At 34.6% G+C, this 13,898-nt stretch overlaps 1 protein-coding gene and 1 long non-coding RNA gene across 2 annotated transcripts in view; one reads left to right on the top strand and one right to left on the bottom strand.

Moving 5' to 3' along the window:
- Positions 1 to 13,898, bottom strand: part of LOC124293695 (glutamate receptor ionotropic, NMDA 2B) — a 1,867,270-nt gene that overhangs the window by 1,669,685 nt on the left and 183,687 nt on the right. The gene's annotated exons all lie outside the window — the stretch shown is intronic.
- On the top strand, positions 826 to 1,501 carry LOC124293700. The gene is made up of 3 exons (XR_006903578.1): positions 826 to 984; positions 1,094 to 1,258; positions 1,415 to 1,501. It is a non-coding gene; the product is annotated as an uncharacterized LOC124293700 (long non-coding RNA).

The following is a 13,898-nucleotide window of genomic DNA, read 5'->3' as shown; positions in this document are numbered from 1 at the left end:
CCATACCCACCCGATTGCAGCGCCGGACTCCAGTGGCCAATCCAAGAAGCTTTTGCCTGATAACACGTAACACCATCGACGCATAGTATGGACCCGGCTTAGACCGGTAGAATATAATAGGCTGGGCGATTGACCGACACCTCATTCCCGCTTTGTTTAACTCTAGCGGGCAATTTCGAGAGCCTTCATGTTGGGATCGCGCAGTCCACACCATACATCGATGGATAATACGAGATCCGTTACTCTTACATGCCTCTCACGCAGTTCAAGCCGCATCTCTACCTATAGATACTGTGACGAAATACTTTTCTTTGCTTATTTCAACTAAACATTTTTATTTGTGTCAACATTAACGTAAACATAGTTATCTGACATCGTCTTGAACACATTAATCGAAATTAGTCACTTTATTTTCACTTAGTTCGTGACAATAGATGAACATAGAATTAGTATTGTTACTGTAACGATGTAAAATCAGGATAAAATATTTTCTTATTTTACAAATCCTATTTCATGAATGTTATTCTGAAATTATGCAATAATGATTTTTTCACCGATGTTTCATTACGTTAACGTTACTAACTTCAGCCTCATTAATATGGATGGTACCCATTGTTGTTGTACGTTACGCATACGCTATCTTGACGATTCACTGTAGTATTGTAATAGAACGATAATGATATTTACTATCAGGCGTTATTGCATCGCTGGGTGCGTAAGGCATAGTGGGGGACACAGAACTGATGTCAGCGCTCGCTGCGGACAATATAGAACTATGGGTGGCTCTTTTTTACTTAAGGCTATTAAAATAACACGTGTGTCAACTAAATTAAATAAAGTAAATAAAATGGGTCATCAAAGTTGTTGTGTAGTCGATTGCAAAAATACAAGTCGAAATAGCAATTGTAAATTTTATAAGTTTCCGGTTGCCAATTGGAAATTAAATCAGCGAAAAAAATGGATCGCTGCTGTTAAAAGGCAAAAGTAAGTATTACTATAACCTATAACCATATATTATAGAATAATATCATGTACATGTGTATATCATATAAGAAATCTGAGTATGTAATAGTTTAATTTTTTTTTTGTAAAGTATTGATGGATCGTTATGGTCTCCAAAACCTATGGATGTTATATGCAGTGAACACTTCATTAGCGGTGAAAAATCAGATATTGAATCAAGTCCCAACTTCGCTCCAACTATTTTTCCATCAGCTTATAGACGACGTAAAGTCAACGAATCTGCCGTTTTGAATAGGTACGTAAAAGAATTTAGTTTCGATTAATATATTTAGATTAATCGAAATAATCGACTAAAAAATTAAGTCACATTAATCGGTATAGTTAAAAATTTAGCAATACCTATTATAGTTAATTTAATTTTTATTTCTGTTATCGTAATTAATTCATCTAGACACAAACGCTTCATGGAGAGAAGAATAATGAAAAAGTCATTATCGTCAACGGCTGAGATACATCCGGTGATGAATTTTGTAGAACCGCCTGAAATAGCTGAAGGTGATCAAATTAATACATTCATGAATCAAACGGTGGAGCAGGCATGTGAAGCGAATATATATTTTACCTCCAATGTTTCATCAAAAACATTCATTTGTAATCGGTATATCACTAATAACAAATGTGATGCTGAGACACAAACAGAGATTCTGGAAGCGTCGACGTCAAAAATAATTACAAATAATAAAAAATATGTTAACAAGGAGTGCGGTACACCACATAGAACGTTTGCTGATCATGAAACTCAAGTAACCAATATGTTTGAAGGATTTTCATCAGTTAAAAAAAACGAGCAACTCATAGATCTTGCTGGTGTAACATTTAATAATTTTAATTTTTTATTAGACAGAACAAAACCTCCTAAAAAATCGACGATTGGTTACAAAGATAGACTGTTCATATTTTTAATGAAATTAAAAACAGGACTCACTTTTTCGGCTCTTGGCGTATTATTTAACGTGCATAGAACAACGATTTCAAGAATTTTTTTCGACATTTTGGAGCAATTAGCTAGTACGACAGCTAATTTAGTATTTTGGCCGGATATTGATGTTGTTCAAGCAACGATGCCTGAGTGTTTTCATCATGATTACAGTGATACTCGAGTAATCATCGATTGTACTGAATTTAATATTGAAATTCCTGCTAATGTTGATCATCGGGTTTATTGTTATTCGCATTATAAAAAAAATTTTACTGCGAAGGTTCTCATAGGTATCACTCCAGGAGGATTTATTTCCTTGAAATCAAAAGTAGCTGGTGGTCGTAAATCTGACTCTCAAATGACAATTGAATCAGGTTTATTAGATCTTCTAGAAGATGGTGACGTCGTTTTGGCTGACAAAGGTTTTCCGGAAATTAAAATATTTATCGATGCAAGTGGAAAAAAATTAAAAATGGTTATGCCACCTTTTTTAGAGAAAAAATCTGAATTTACAACACAACAAACTCAAGAAACGTACAGCATAGCAAAAGTACAAATTCATATTGAACGCATAATGCAACGATTAAGACTTTATCAAGTATTAAATAAATTTCCTGAAAATCTATTTCATTGTGTAGATGACATCATACATGTATGCTGTGTTTTGGTAAATTTACAACCACCAATAATTTCCAAAAAAAAAAATGAAGAATATAATTAATGGTTCAAAATAATTGATATTTTTTAATGAACTGGTTAATTTATTAAATTTTTTGGATCATGTACTAACATTACAACTGAATTATATATTAAATACATATTCTTAGGCATAAAATATACATTAATAAATCATATTTCAACTTTTAGCAACACGTAATAAAGCTTTTTTTATGTAATATTAAAATAATGTAATATAATGATATAATAAACTTTTAATAATATAAAATAAAACATCTTATTTATTTTAATATAATTATTCTGATGGATTAATTTTTTTTTTCTGTAAAAATTCGCACTGGTGAGGTTTCCTCACTGTTATTGTTATTGTCAACGTAAATTTCATTTTCATCACAACTATCAGTATTTGATGTATCAATGTTTTCATCATTCTCTGTACTTGGTTCTTTAGTCATTGCCGCACAAAGAGCTGGTAAATAATCTCGAAAATAAAATATTTCACTTTGTGAAATAACTTTCTTTAAAAAATCTTCATCACGAAGCACTTCAACTAAACAACAACCACCTGGTATTGGTGAATATATAAAAAGATCACAAATATTCATCCCACTCACATACAATTGTATTTGAATTTGAGTGTAGCAACTATCAGACTTCTTCAGTTCCCAGGCACCATCAATGAGTTCTAAATATTTAACATTACACAAATTATCAGTTATATTTATCACAGGTTTATCCTTACATAAAATGGGACATTTAAATTCGACTAGTTTTGAGATACATCCATCTAGTACAACTACTCCATCAAGGCTCGCGCAAAGCCAAGGTTGAAATTTGCAAACTGTGACACCAACACGTTTCACAGTACAGTTATTAACTTTTTCATAATTTTCTCTTGCAAGTGATTCATTATTTAAACCATACTTAGTAGAAGCGCAATCAATTTTTTTTGGATGTAATATTTCATACACCAGACTTTCAATAGTTTTAGTTTTTCTTACTTTAATACTGTGCACGTTTTTACTAGCAGACAATCTTAGTTGTCTAGCAGCATACCATTCAGTGCAAGTAGATTGTCCCAAAATTTCACAGCATAGTTTTATAATATCTTCTTCGGACATTTCAATTTTTTCGACGTAAAAATCTTTTAACTTCTTATCTAACTTAAAATTTGTTTTATATTGCGTATTTTCATCACAAGAAATTAGAAAATTAATTGCACATTGTTCACAGTCTTCCTTTTCTAAATTAATTTCGACTTGTTGCAGTAATGAATTCATGACTCTTTTGACCGTATGTATATTTGTATTTTTAGCTTTTGCTACCATCACCTGTTGTAAAGGAGATTCTTCTAACAATTGAGAAATATCTATTTCTGGAGCCTCATAACATTTTTCTCTTTTTGCGGGAAACATTTCTCCAAATTGTTTACCTTTAGCATATTTATCTTTTGCAAACTGTCGGGCACTAGGTTTTCCCCATACTTGTTCATTACTTGTTTTTGTTGCACTCTTTTCACTATTGATGAAATAAATTAATGCTGCGATGTGTTTACATTTCTTGCTCTGATTGTATACACAATCACACTTGACATCTGTCACAAGTCGTGTCTCATTAATCTGAAATATTAAAACAATAAAAATAAAATTAAAAAAAAATCCAAACAATGATAATTGTAGTATGTAAGTGTTATTGCATTCAATGATGTTTGTAAGGCGTTGAATTTACCGATGCTTGTCTAATGACGCGCGCTTTAATTAAATAACTTTGATTTAATTTTCGATGTTCTTCAACATCTCTCACATGTTCAGCCAGAACTAAATTTTTACCTTTTATTAAAGTTTGTGGTTGGAAAATAATATTGTGGGTAATAGATTGAAAGCCGGTTTTTAACACAAATTCCATTTTTATCTGAAAAATTAAATAAAGAAAATAAAAATTTTAGATATTTTCGTAAATATATAATTATGTCAAAATGAAATATTTTTTATTTTTTATATAATTTCAGATTGTTATATATTTAATATTAATACTTATTTTTCATTCAATATTAATTTAACAATAAACTTCTTGACAGATTTTAACACTGCTTAACCTTATTCACATGAGACTTGTTTTAGTTATTGTGTTAATTTTACTTACTTTTTTCAGCTGATCCAGGTGAAAACTTATAATTTAATATGCGCTCTGTGTAAAATTTTACATTTTTAACATAAATAATATTTTTTTCAACTTTGTTTAATTTTTTAAACATCTATTTAGCATTTAGTACATGTAAAATATCTAAAAAGAGCCACCGTAAGTTGTATCGTAAGGTGGCGCTGGGGTCACGCACCTAGCGAATAAATTAATGAGTACATCTGAATTCAATATGCTCAGTAATGAGATTATTTGCTGAATTTTGTTTTACATAATATTCATGTATTCGATACAATGTCATATTTATTGTAACTAATACGTGTGTAATTGACTACTGAATGTATTGTTATGTAAGTTTACTATTCACAGATAATGCTGTATATGAATTCCATGCTAATTAAATTTGAGCTTCGAATTTGATACTGCCTATTCTATACGAATCTTCAACATGTACTGTACAAGTTAAATTGAAGTATTTAAGATGAATAAAGTTGAACATAATGACGCCTGGTTCAAGAAAGAAAAGATTAAGTATAATACTTAATATAAAGGACAGATGCGTTAAAATCATGTGTGTACATTTAGCATTGAATAACTATGTGACATATTAACTGCAGGTATACATACGAATAGCCCACACATAAGTCTTTGGTAATACGAAGCGAATATACCGGGCCATCAATTCGGAACAAAACTACATAGATTTGAGTCAAATTCTAATGTTATTATATTGAATGACAGAGTGACATTATAAACCGAATTTGAATTCAATCGCAATAAATGCCAACCGGTGGAGATTTTGAAATACCTAATAAAAAAAGAATTTAAAACAAACAAGGTACAAACCTTGACTTTCCAGAATTATACCAAAGTTATGATTTGGAAACGCGGCCCAACTATAAATATTAAGTAAACACGAATACTTGTATGGAAGAATTAGATCTGAATAAAAAAAGTATCACATTTATGTTGTACTCTACCGGTACTTACTTCATAACGGGCAAAATAGGAATGAATCGTACACATTGTAATGATATTTTAGATTCGAAAGTGCCCGCAAGGTTTTGCTTGACACAGCCATCTCGATCCAGGCGTCAGGCAGGAGAAACGGCTGAACATTTTGAACATTCTACGGGAAGACGCTAAGCCGACCGATCTTAAATTCCCCGCAGAAATTTTATACTCATTTTTAATACCAGTTTTAATCAATTTTAACACATCGTCATTACCAGTCAGTCTCCGTAAATACAATAACGTGTGATTCAACACTGAACAATAAAACGAAGACACGAAATCGAAAGAATTATCAATTTCAAAACTTTCGTGCAATGCTGAGTCAGCACGAAGGAAGCTTCCAAAAAACCGTAGTCTTCAACTTCATCGGAAAATACAATCATCTAGACGATTACACGACGGAGCTGCGGTCAAATAATAAACAAAGGGATCAGTGATTTTTAATTTATTTATGAAATTCAAACATTTTTATCATCCTCCCAGACAATTTTATAACCTGACGTGTGTTAATTCCGGCGTATTTTATTTTAATTTTTTTGTAAATGTTTGAATAAATGTGTAATTTTAATTATTTTGACTATGGACAGGATTTAGAGAGTTATTTATATTTTATTTATATTTCCTTTACATTTTATTTATTTTTCCTTCACGTTTTATTTATATGTTATTCATATTTCTTTATATTTTATTTATTTTTCATTCACCTTTTATTTATATGTTATTTATATTTCATTTATATTTTATTTGTATTTAATTTTTCCCAGTTATAGCCAACGTCATATTTATCATCGTATTCATCATTTTTTCTTTCTAAGCCTGTCCAGTGATTTTATCTTTTTCTTTTATATTCTACAATAGACTCAAATTCTTCACCGTCCCCGTATTTAAAATTATTTATATTGTTACAAAGGATGAAATCACCGGTTTTGTCCCCTTTTTAATGATCTAGTAGTCATCATAGATAAAAGACGTTTATAAACCTCTTATATCTTCCAAAAGAATAAGGTTGCTGCGTCAACCGACATTATTGTAAAAACAGTCCATCTCGAGACTTGAAAAGGAGAGCTTCTTCACAAAATAAATCCTTTTCCTCTCTTAATTTTCCGCTTCGTAACAATATCATATTTTTACATATATGTTTTTGACCTCCCACATCAATCAAAAATCGGCAAAAACAGAAATAAAAATAATTATTTACAACATCATAGAGAAAGATATTAACGTATAATTTATTGAAATGAATATGTACACAAGTTACCAATTAAAATAGAAACGCACAAAAGCACTTTCGCATCCTCTCTGCCCATACTTTCCTAGTCCTCTCCCTCGCCCTCTTTCGCACACCGATCGTCCTCTTTCACTCATCCCCCCTACTCTTCCACCTCTCCCGCGTCCGCTGTCACTCCTCCCCCATCCTCTTCCACCTCTCTCACGTCTGCTGTCTCTCCTTTCCCATCCTCTTCCGCCTCTCCCCCGTCCTCGTTGTGTGCCACTTGTTCTCGACTCTCCCCTCTCCTGGACTAACTGTCCAACCAATTCGAGAATTCGTTGGATCTGTAAATCAAAGTACGAACTGTTGATAACGGATATAATAATATTTTAGTTAGGAAGTACCAAAAGTATTAGATCATGATATGATGTGTTCTTAGTACAGAGCATACGAACAATATAACGCACCCAATTTGTTGTATGTTCATTAAAATCATCAGATTGAAAAAACGAAATACAGAGGTATTTGGTAACGTAATTTCAAACAGACGTACTTCAAAACACAAAACTATAGAGATGTATACATAGTCTGAAAAATCTATTGAAATATCCCTACAAACTCACTAAATAACGAAATATGTTCGAAGTAAATGGCCCACTTGCATACGATTTGTCTTTACAACCATTCAACCTCACACCATTTGGCTCATAAAACACAAGGTTTAGAAACAATGCAAGACTGTACGTACTTCTGCATCAAACCGCCCATGCACACGACGTACCACTGGATGATCTGGTGCCGGTGCAGGTGCAGGTGCAGTTGCAGGTGCTGGTCCCTGTGCTGAAGTTGCTCCATCCGCACGTTCGTCATCAATTTCTATATCCGCTGCGATCGAATAGATCACGTTACTAGTGTACTACATCTAATATAACCATTATTGATATTATTGAATATACAACGATTTAATAGAATAATAGATTGGTGTAACACTTATGATTGCATCACAAAAATATGAGAGTTATAATGTCGAAAAATGACAGACCATACAAGATCATTGCCCACTTAGTTAGGAGATTGGACTAATGAGATAAATAATATTAGATGGCAAACAACCAACTATGAAATCTTGATGCCGCTACAATAAGCTATCTTATATTCACGGATCCGGCTATCTATCTCAATAGGCAACACTAATAATTCATTCGACATGATAAAAAGTAAACTAAAACATGTACTAAATTACACACATCGAATACCACTGAATACAAATTTGAACAATTAATCAAACAGATGACGATATAATCGAGCTAATTTGGAAGAAATGCTAATAATTTGTACTTACACATCCTGGTCGTGCAGAGTTGGGCGGAAGAACGAATATCCTGCGTCTAGTCGGACAGAAATTATTTCCACTACCTGATTCATTGATAAGCCAATCAGGATTTGAACAGTTCACCTCGAAACGAATCAAAATCCGTCTATAAAGTGAATTGACCAATCGTATGCAACCGACATCATCGACTGGCCAACACATTACAACCTTATTCTGATTAATAATATATATTATACACTCTTCGTCAAATGTATCAAATAATTATTTATTGTGCAGAAGATACTTATCTGATAAATTTATTCTAGAAAAGTCTTGTATAAATTATTCATATAATCACGACTGACAAGGGGAGTGTCAAACTTGGGAATCACAGATTTCCATCACTTTTATATATATTGTAGGGCAGGGTCCCCTCAATAAATATATAAAGCGGCAAGACGCCATTCGTTTTTATTATTGAGAAATTTCAACTCAAAGTTCTATATGTAACTTAAGTAGAAGGAACCTTTTTACCGGTTGCAGCAATAGTTCCGTGGCGTAGCGGTAACGCTCTTGCTTACTGAGCGACTTTATTTTTGATAATATTGATTACTTTGTTATTATAATTATTACAAATCCTATTTTTATCATTTTTTGTATTTTTTCCTAACTTAAAAATAAAAAAATAATTTATAGAAATATTAATTATTAATTATTTATTTTTGTATTAAATAATTTATAAAAAAAAAAAAAAAAGTAACTCTAACGGAACTTGAACAGCCGTTCGGTCCCTCAGTAAGCAAGAGCGTTACCGCCACGCCACGGAACTATTGCTGCAACCGGTAAAAAGGTTCCTTCTACTTAAGTTACATATAGAACTTTGAGTTGAAATTTCTCAATAATAAAAACGAATGGCGTCTTGCCGCTTTATATATTTATTGAGGGGACCCTGCCCTACAATATATATAAAAGTGATGGAAATCTGTGATTCCCAAGTTTGACACTCCCCTTGTGAGTGAAATCATGTATTACTAAGTTCGTGGTTTTACGCAATGATTCACCTGATATTCGCAATCAGATAAAATAGATGACTTTGAGAACGGGAGTTCAAAAAATCAAGACGGTGCCCACCGCATTTAGCGTGATTGCGGAAAACATCTGACAGCGCGGTCCCACTTGGAGATACATTGTGTGCACATACCGTACAGATATAATTTGCCATTATTCGACAAGTGAGCTGTGTTATTGTTAATTGGGACGGATTCCAATTGACACAACTACGCGGGATTATTGATATTGTGTTCAATAATATCGATATTTGACTTATGTTGGTGAACTATTGATATCGTCTTCAACAATATCAATATTCAACTTCCATTAGTAAACTATTATTATTGTCTTCAACAATATCAATATTCGACTTCCTTTATTAAACTATTGTCTTCAACAATATCAATATCACAAATTCTGCTGGTAAAGTAACCTCTTAGTAAATTAACAATCGAAGAATGTAAAACATTATTTTTTACAACACCTGCTCTGGAAGTCGACTTTCCGAGCGCTCTATGTCATCTCCGAAATACACAATAATCGCATACTTGACGATATGTGTTTCATAAACGCACATGTTCGGTTAAATATCAGATAACTGCACAGATTCCACCTAAACTATACTACTATAGAAATATAACCACACGAGTACAGTCTGTATTAAACTCACTCTATCTTTTTCACTTTACTAGAAACTACTCAAACGCCATCTGATGCCACTATAGTAATTTAAGTTTTATCGTTCATGTAACTACTCAAACGCCATCTGATGCCGCTATAGTAATTTAAGTTTTAAAATTATTATATTCCACACAAAATTGACTTCCAGATCAGTTTTTGTGAAAAATATTGTATTCTACGTGTGGGATAAGTAGCAAATATGACAGTCGTGATTACGACATTCGCTGTAAGGTTTATGTCGCAACAACATGACTGTCCGATTATTTGCTACTTATCCCACATGTAGCATAAATAACTATTGCGCAATATACGAAGACGTAGACTGCAAGTAGACTTTTAACGATTTTTTTATAACTTCAATAATACCATAGCACAATAAGCATAGATTGACAAACATTAGTTGTGGTCAATAGATTTATATCAGGTTTTTAACCGAAAACATGCCAAAAACTAAGAAACAAAGCTATGCGAAACGTAGGGAACGAAAAACTGAGGCAACGCGATCAGCGCGGATGAATAAGACCGTTGCTCCGAAGCCTGCTGAGGCAGCTAGTAAATATTTGCATTCAGTGATACAGATTGACGAATACAATAGATATACATATACACCCCTTTTTAGGTGAGGACTAGGGATCCAAAAAATTGGTTTATAGGCACTGTGACATGTCTCACTGACCGCCATAAGCCGGTTAGGCCGCTTAAGTAACTGTGACTCCGAGCGCGCAGGAGTTATATACCTTCCGTGCCGCATCTGGTTGGTCGAGCAACAGACTGTAGCCAACGGCCTTTAGCGGCTCAAAGGAAAAATACAACGCGTATGTGTGGCGTTAGTGAAGATGTGATTGTGTTAGTATTGTCGGTGTGATGACGCGTTGCTATAATCTTGGGAGAAACAGTGGGTAACAAATGAACATTTTTCCAAAGATGCCAATTTATTGTGACGTCAAATTATGTTACAATAACGAATATGTCAAAAATCAAAGTATAAATAACGAAGGATAAGTGACGTTTTTTGCGTTACCAAAAAAAGAGCAACTGTAAGTAAATATGAATATATAACCTCACTTTCACGGGAATGTTGTGGGTCCCCACGTATCTTCGTATAATATGAAAACAAATGTGCATCGTGATTTTTCATAATACAGGCGCAAAAAATGGCTTCAGTTCATCTAAGCCAAGAATCCGAACCGGCGAGATTTTCGTGTATATAACAAACACTTTGAGCCAAAGTATATCTGGAAGAAATATCCACGATGCTTACCAACGCGTGATGCAGTTCCAACATTGACGGTAATCATCGCCAAGAACAGCTGCATACAGAGTCTAAGGATCTGCAAATTTCGGCTCAAACAAGCTGTTTTGCGATAACAGGTAAAACAAATCAGTATCATTGGCTCTTGCAAACAAATGTAAGCAATTGTTTTAGCATTTACATTAAGATTTTACTTATATTGAAAAATCAAATTCCAGAACAACCACACGTCAGTGGAATCCCATTGGATGATGTCATAACGTCAAAAGATGGACCTTCGACTACGCTGTATAAGGAAAACAAGAACCCAGATATTCGTGGTAAGACTGTAAAAAAGTATTGATAGGAAAATCAGCGAATGAATTTGTACATACATTTAATTTAATTAACTGGAAATTCACTCAGAATTCAAGAGCAGGCATTTTCTGCAAATTGTACAGTTAGTTAAAATTGACATTTACTTTCTATTCATATTTATATACTATTTACAACCTATAAACAATTGATATACAAAATGAACGTTTACCATACATATAAATAACCAAATCAGAACTTCCGAGTTATACAATCACTAAGTTTTGTACAAAACTTGAAAATGTATTGAAATAAAATATACAAAATCACCAACACTTATGGTTCTATATGATTAAGGCAACGAATTGACCCTTTCAGTTTGTTCACAACAACCTTGTGAAACCAACTTGTCGGTCGCGCGCCGCACAATTCACGCACCGCAACATGCGTTTCACGCTTTCCAGTCGCGCGCCACAGAAGAAAGTACTCACTACGTCACACGCGCCGCTCACGCCACCCACGCAGCCGAGCGCGTCCCGCAATCAGCTCGCGTGGTCTCCGCTGCTGAAGTGGAACCGAGGCTGAGATAAGAGACGACCGATCTCACCGATCGGTAGGACAACCTCGGTCTCGCCGGAATTGAACCAGACAATATGACATCCACTGTTACGCTACGTCACCAGTACGCGACAGGTACAGAACAGCAAGCAGGTTTTTTTGGACCACTGCATGACTGAGTCTTTCAACCTGGCATGAGCCAGTCCAACCAAAAGGGCAAGCTCCCTCAATCCTCCAGCTCCTTGGGTGCTACAACCGGTGGATCTCTCATCAAGGCCTCTGACAAGGCCACCCAGCATCCTGCTGTCGCTGTGGGACGTCCGATGAGCCAGGGTCACCTCTCCGAGCTACAGTCGCGGCATCCCGGCAGCGGTCTCTCTATTTGTGGAATCACCACCCACCTACGTGTCAACGGCCACTCAGACAACACCATCTGACAGCGAGTGGGAACCGTCACTACCAATGACCGGACCAGAGAATCGCCGTCCTCCAACGCCGCCTAGCTCACCAGAGAGCCATTACACGCCGCCACCGAGCACCGCACCGATTCGTTGCCGCTCATCTTCGCTGCAGCCTCCATCACGGTGCAATAAGACCACGACAATCCCTTCCCTCGCTTGGGAACCAAATAATTGACTACCTTGTATATATATATGTAAATAGAAAATGAATAAATAAGGTGTATATACAACAACATCAAATTCTCGTCTTTGACACCACAGCGATCAACTCCTTTCACGCGGCTCGGTCGAAAAAGCTATCAACAAATAGCGAACACAGTTCTTTGTATAAGCCTTTTGTCATATGTCAGCATATTCATTTATATTCTCAAATTGTCTGGGTCGATATAGGTACACCAGTTAAAAGATCTTCTACAGATCTTTACACAAGAGACACATTTTATGTAACCGTAATTTACGATACAGTATTATGTACCGATATAGATTTTTATTAAAGGGGTCCTCTAGTTTCTTGGCCGTTGTTTTATAGCTTTTTCAATAATTTTTTACGGGCAAACCATCGAAATAATCAATCACATTGTTTTTGCATATTCTTTATTAACAATTAAATAAGCTTTACAAATTTTTTGAAGTCAAAATATATAATAGTGTTACAAAGGGTGAAATCACCCGTTTTGCCCCCTCTTTAATGATCTAGTAGTCAGCATAGATAAAAGACGTTTATAAACCTCTTATGTCTTTCAAAAGAATAAGGTTGCTGCGTCAACCAACATTATTGCAAAAACAGTCTTGTTTCAGACTTTAAACGAGAAACACATATCTTGCATTAAAGCAATTTTTACAATATTTTATTCACGCTCTTGATTTCTTTTGACTTGATAATTAAACTCGCGGATCCATATTTATTTTCCGTAACGTCAAAGTACGTTACATTGGTGTCAGAAGCGGGATCTTGAGTTTCTTTTCAATTAAGTCGATTCAGTGCGTGAAATAAACTATGAGTAGCAGTCGTTTGACGCGCTCACGTCGAAGGGAAAGTAACGGAGAAGAACCTTTCATCATGGAGAATCCGCGGGTCCCTGAAACGATTCCATCACCATCCGTGGACCCTCATCCAATTCCTTCAACAATCTCTCAAATTGATCTGCTGAAGATCATGTCTCAACAGCAAGAAGATGCTGAACGCCAACAACAGCAACTTCTTCAGCTGCTCCTTGATCAACGAGAACAACGAGAAAGAGAACTTGCTTCTCAGTTGGAACAGCGAAGAAGAGAACAAGAACAACGAGAAAGGGAAATTGCCTCTC

The sequence above is a fragment of the Neodiprion lecontei genome, chromosome 3, assembly GCF_021901455.1.
Source record: "Neodiprion lecontei isolate iyNeoLeco1 chromosome 3, iyNeoLeco1.1, whole genome shotgun sequence".
Classification (NCBI taxonomy): domain Eukaryota; kingdom Metazoa; phylum Arthropoda; class Insecta; order Hymenoptera; family Diprionidae; genus Neodiprion; species Neodiprion lecontei.
The sequence above is the reverse complement of the archived record's forward strand: the minus strand, read 5'-3'. Positions and strand labels throughout refer to the sequence as shown.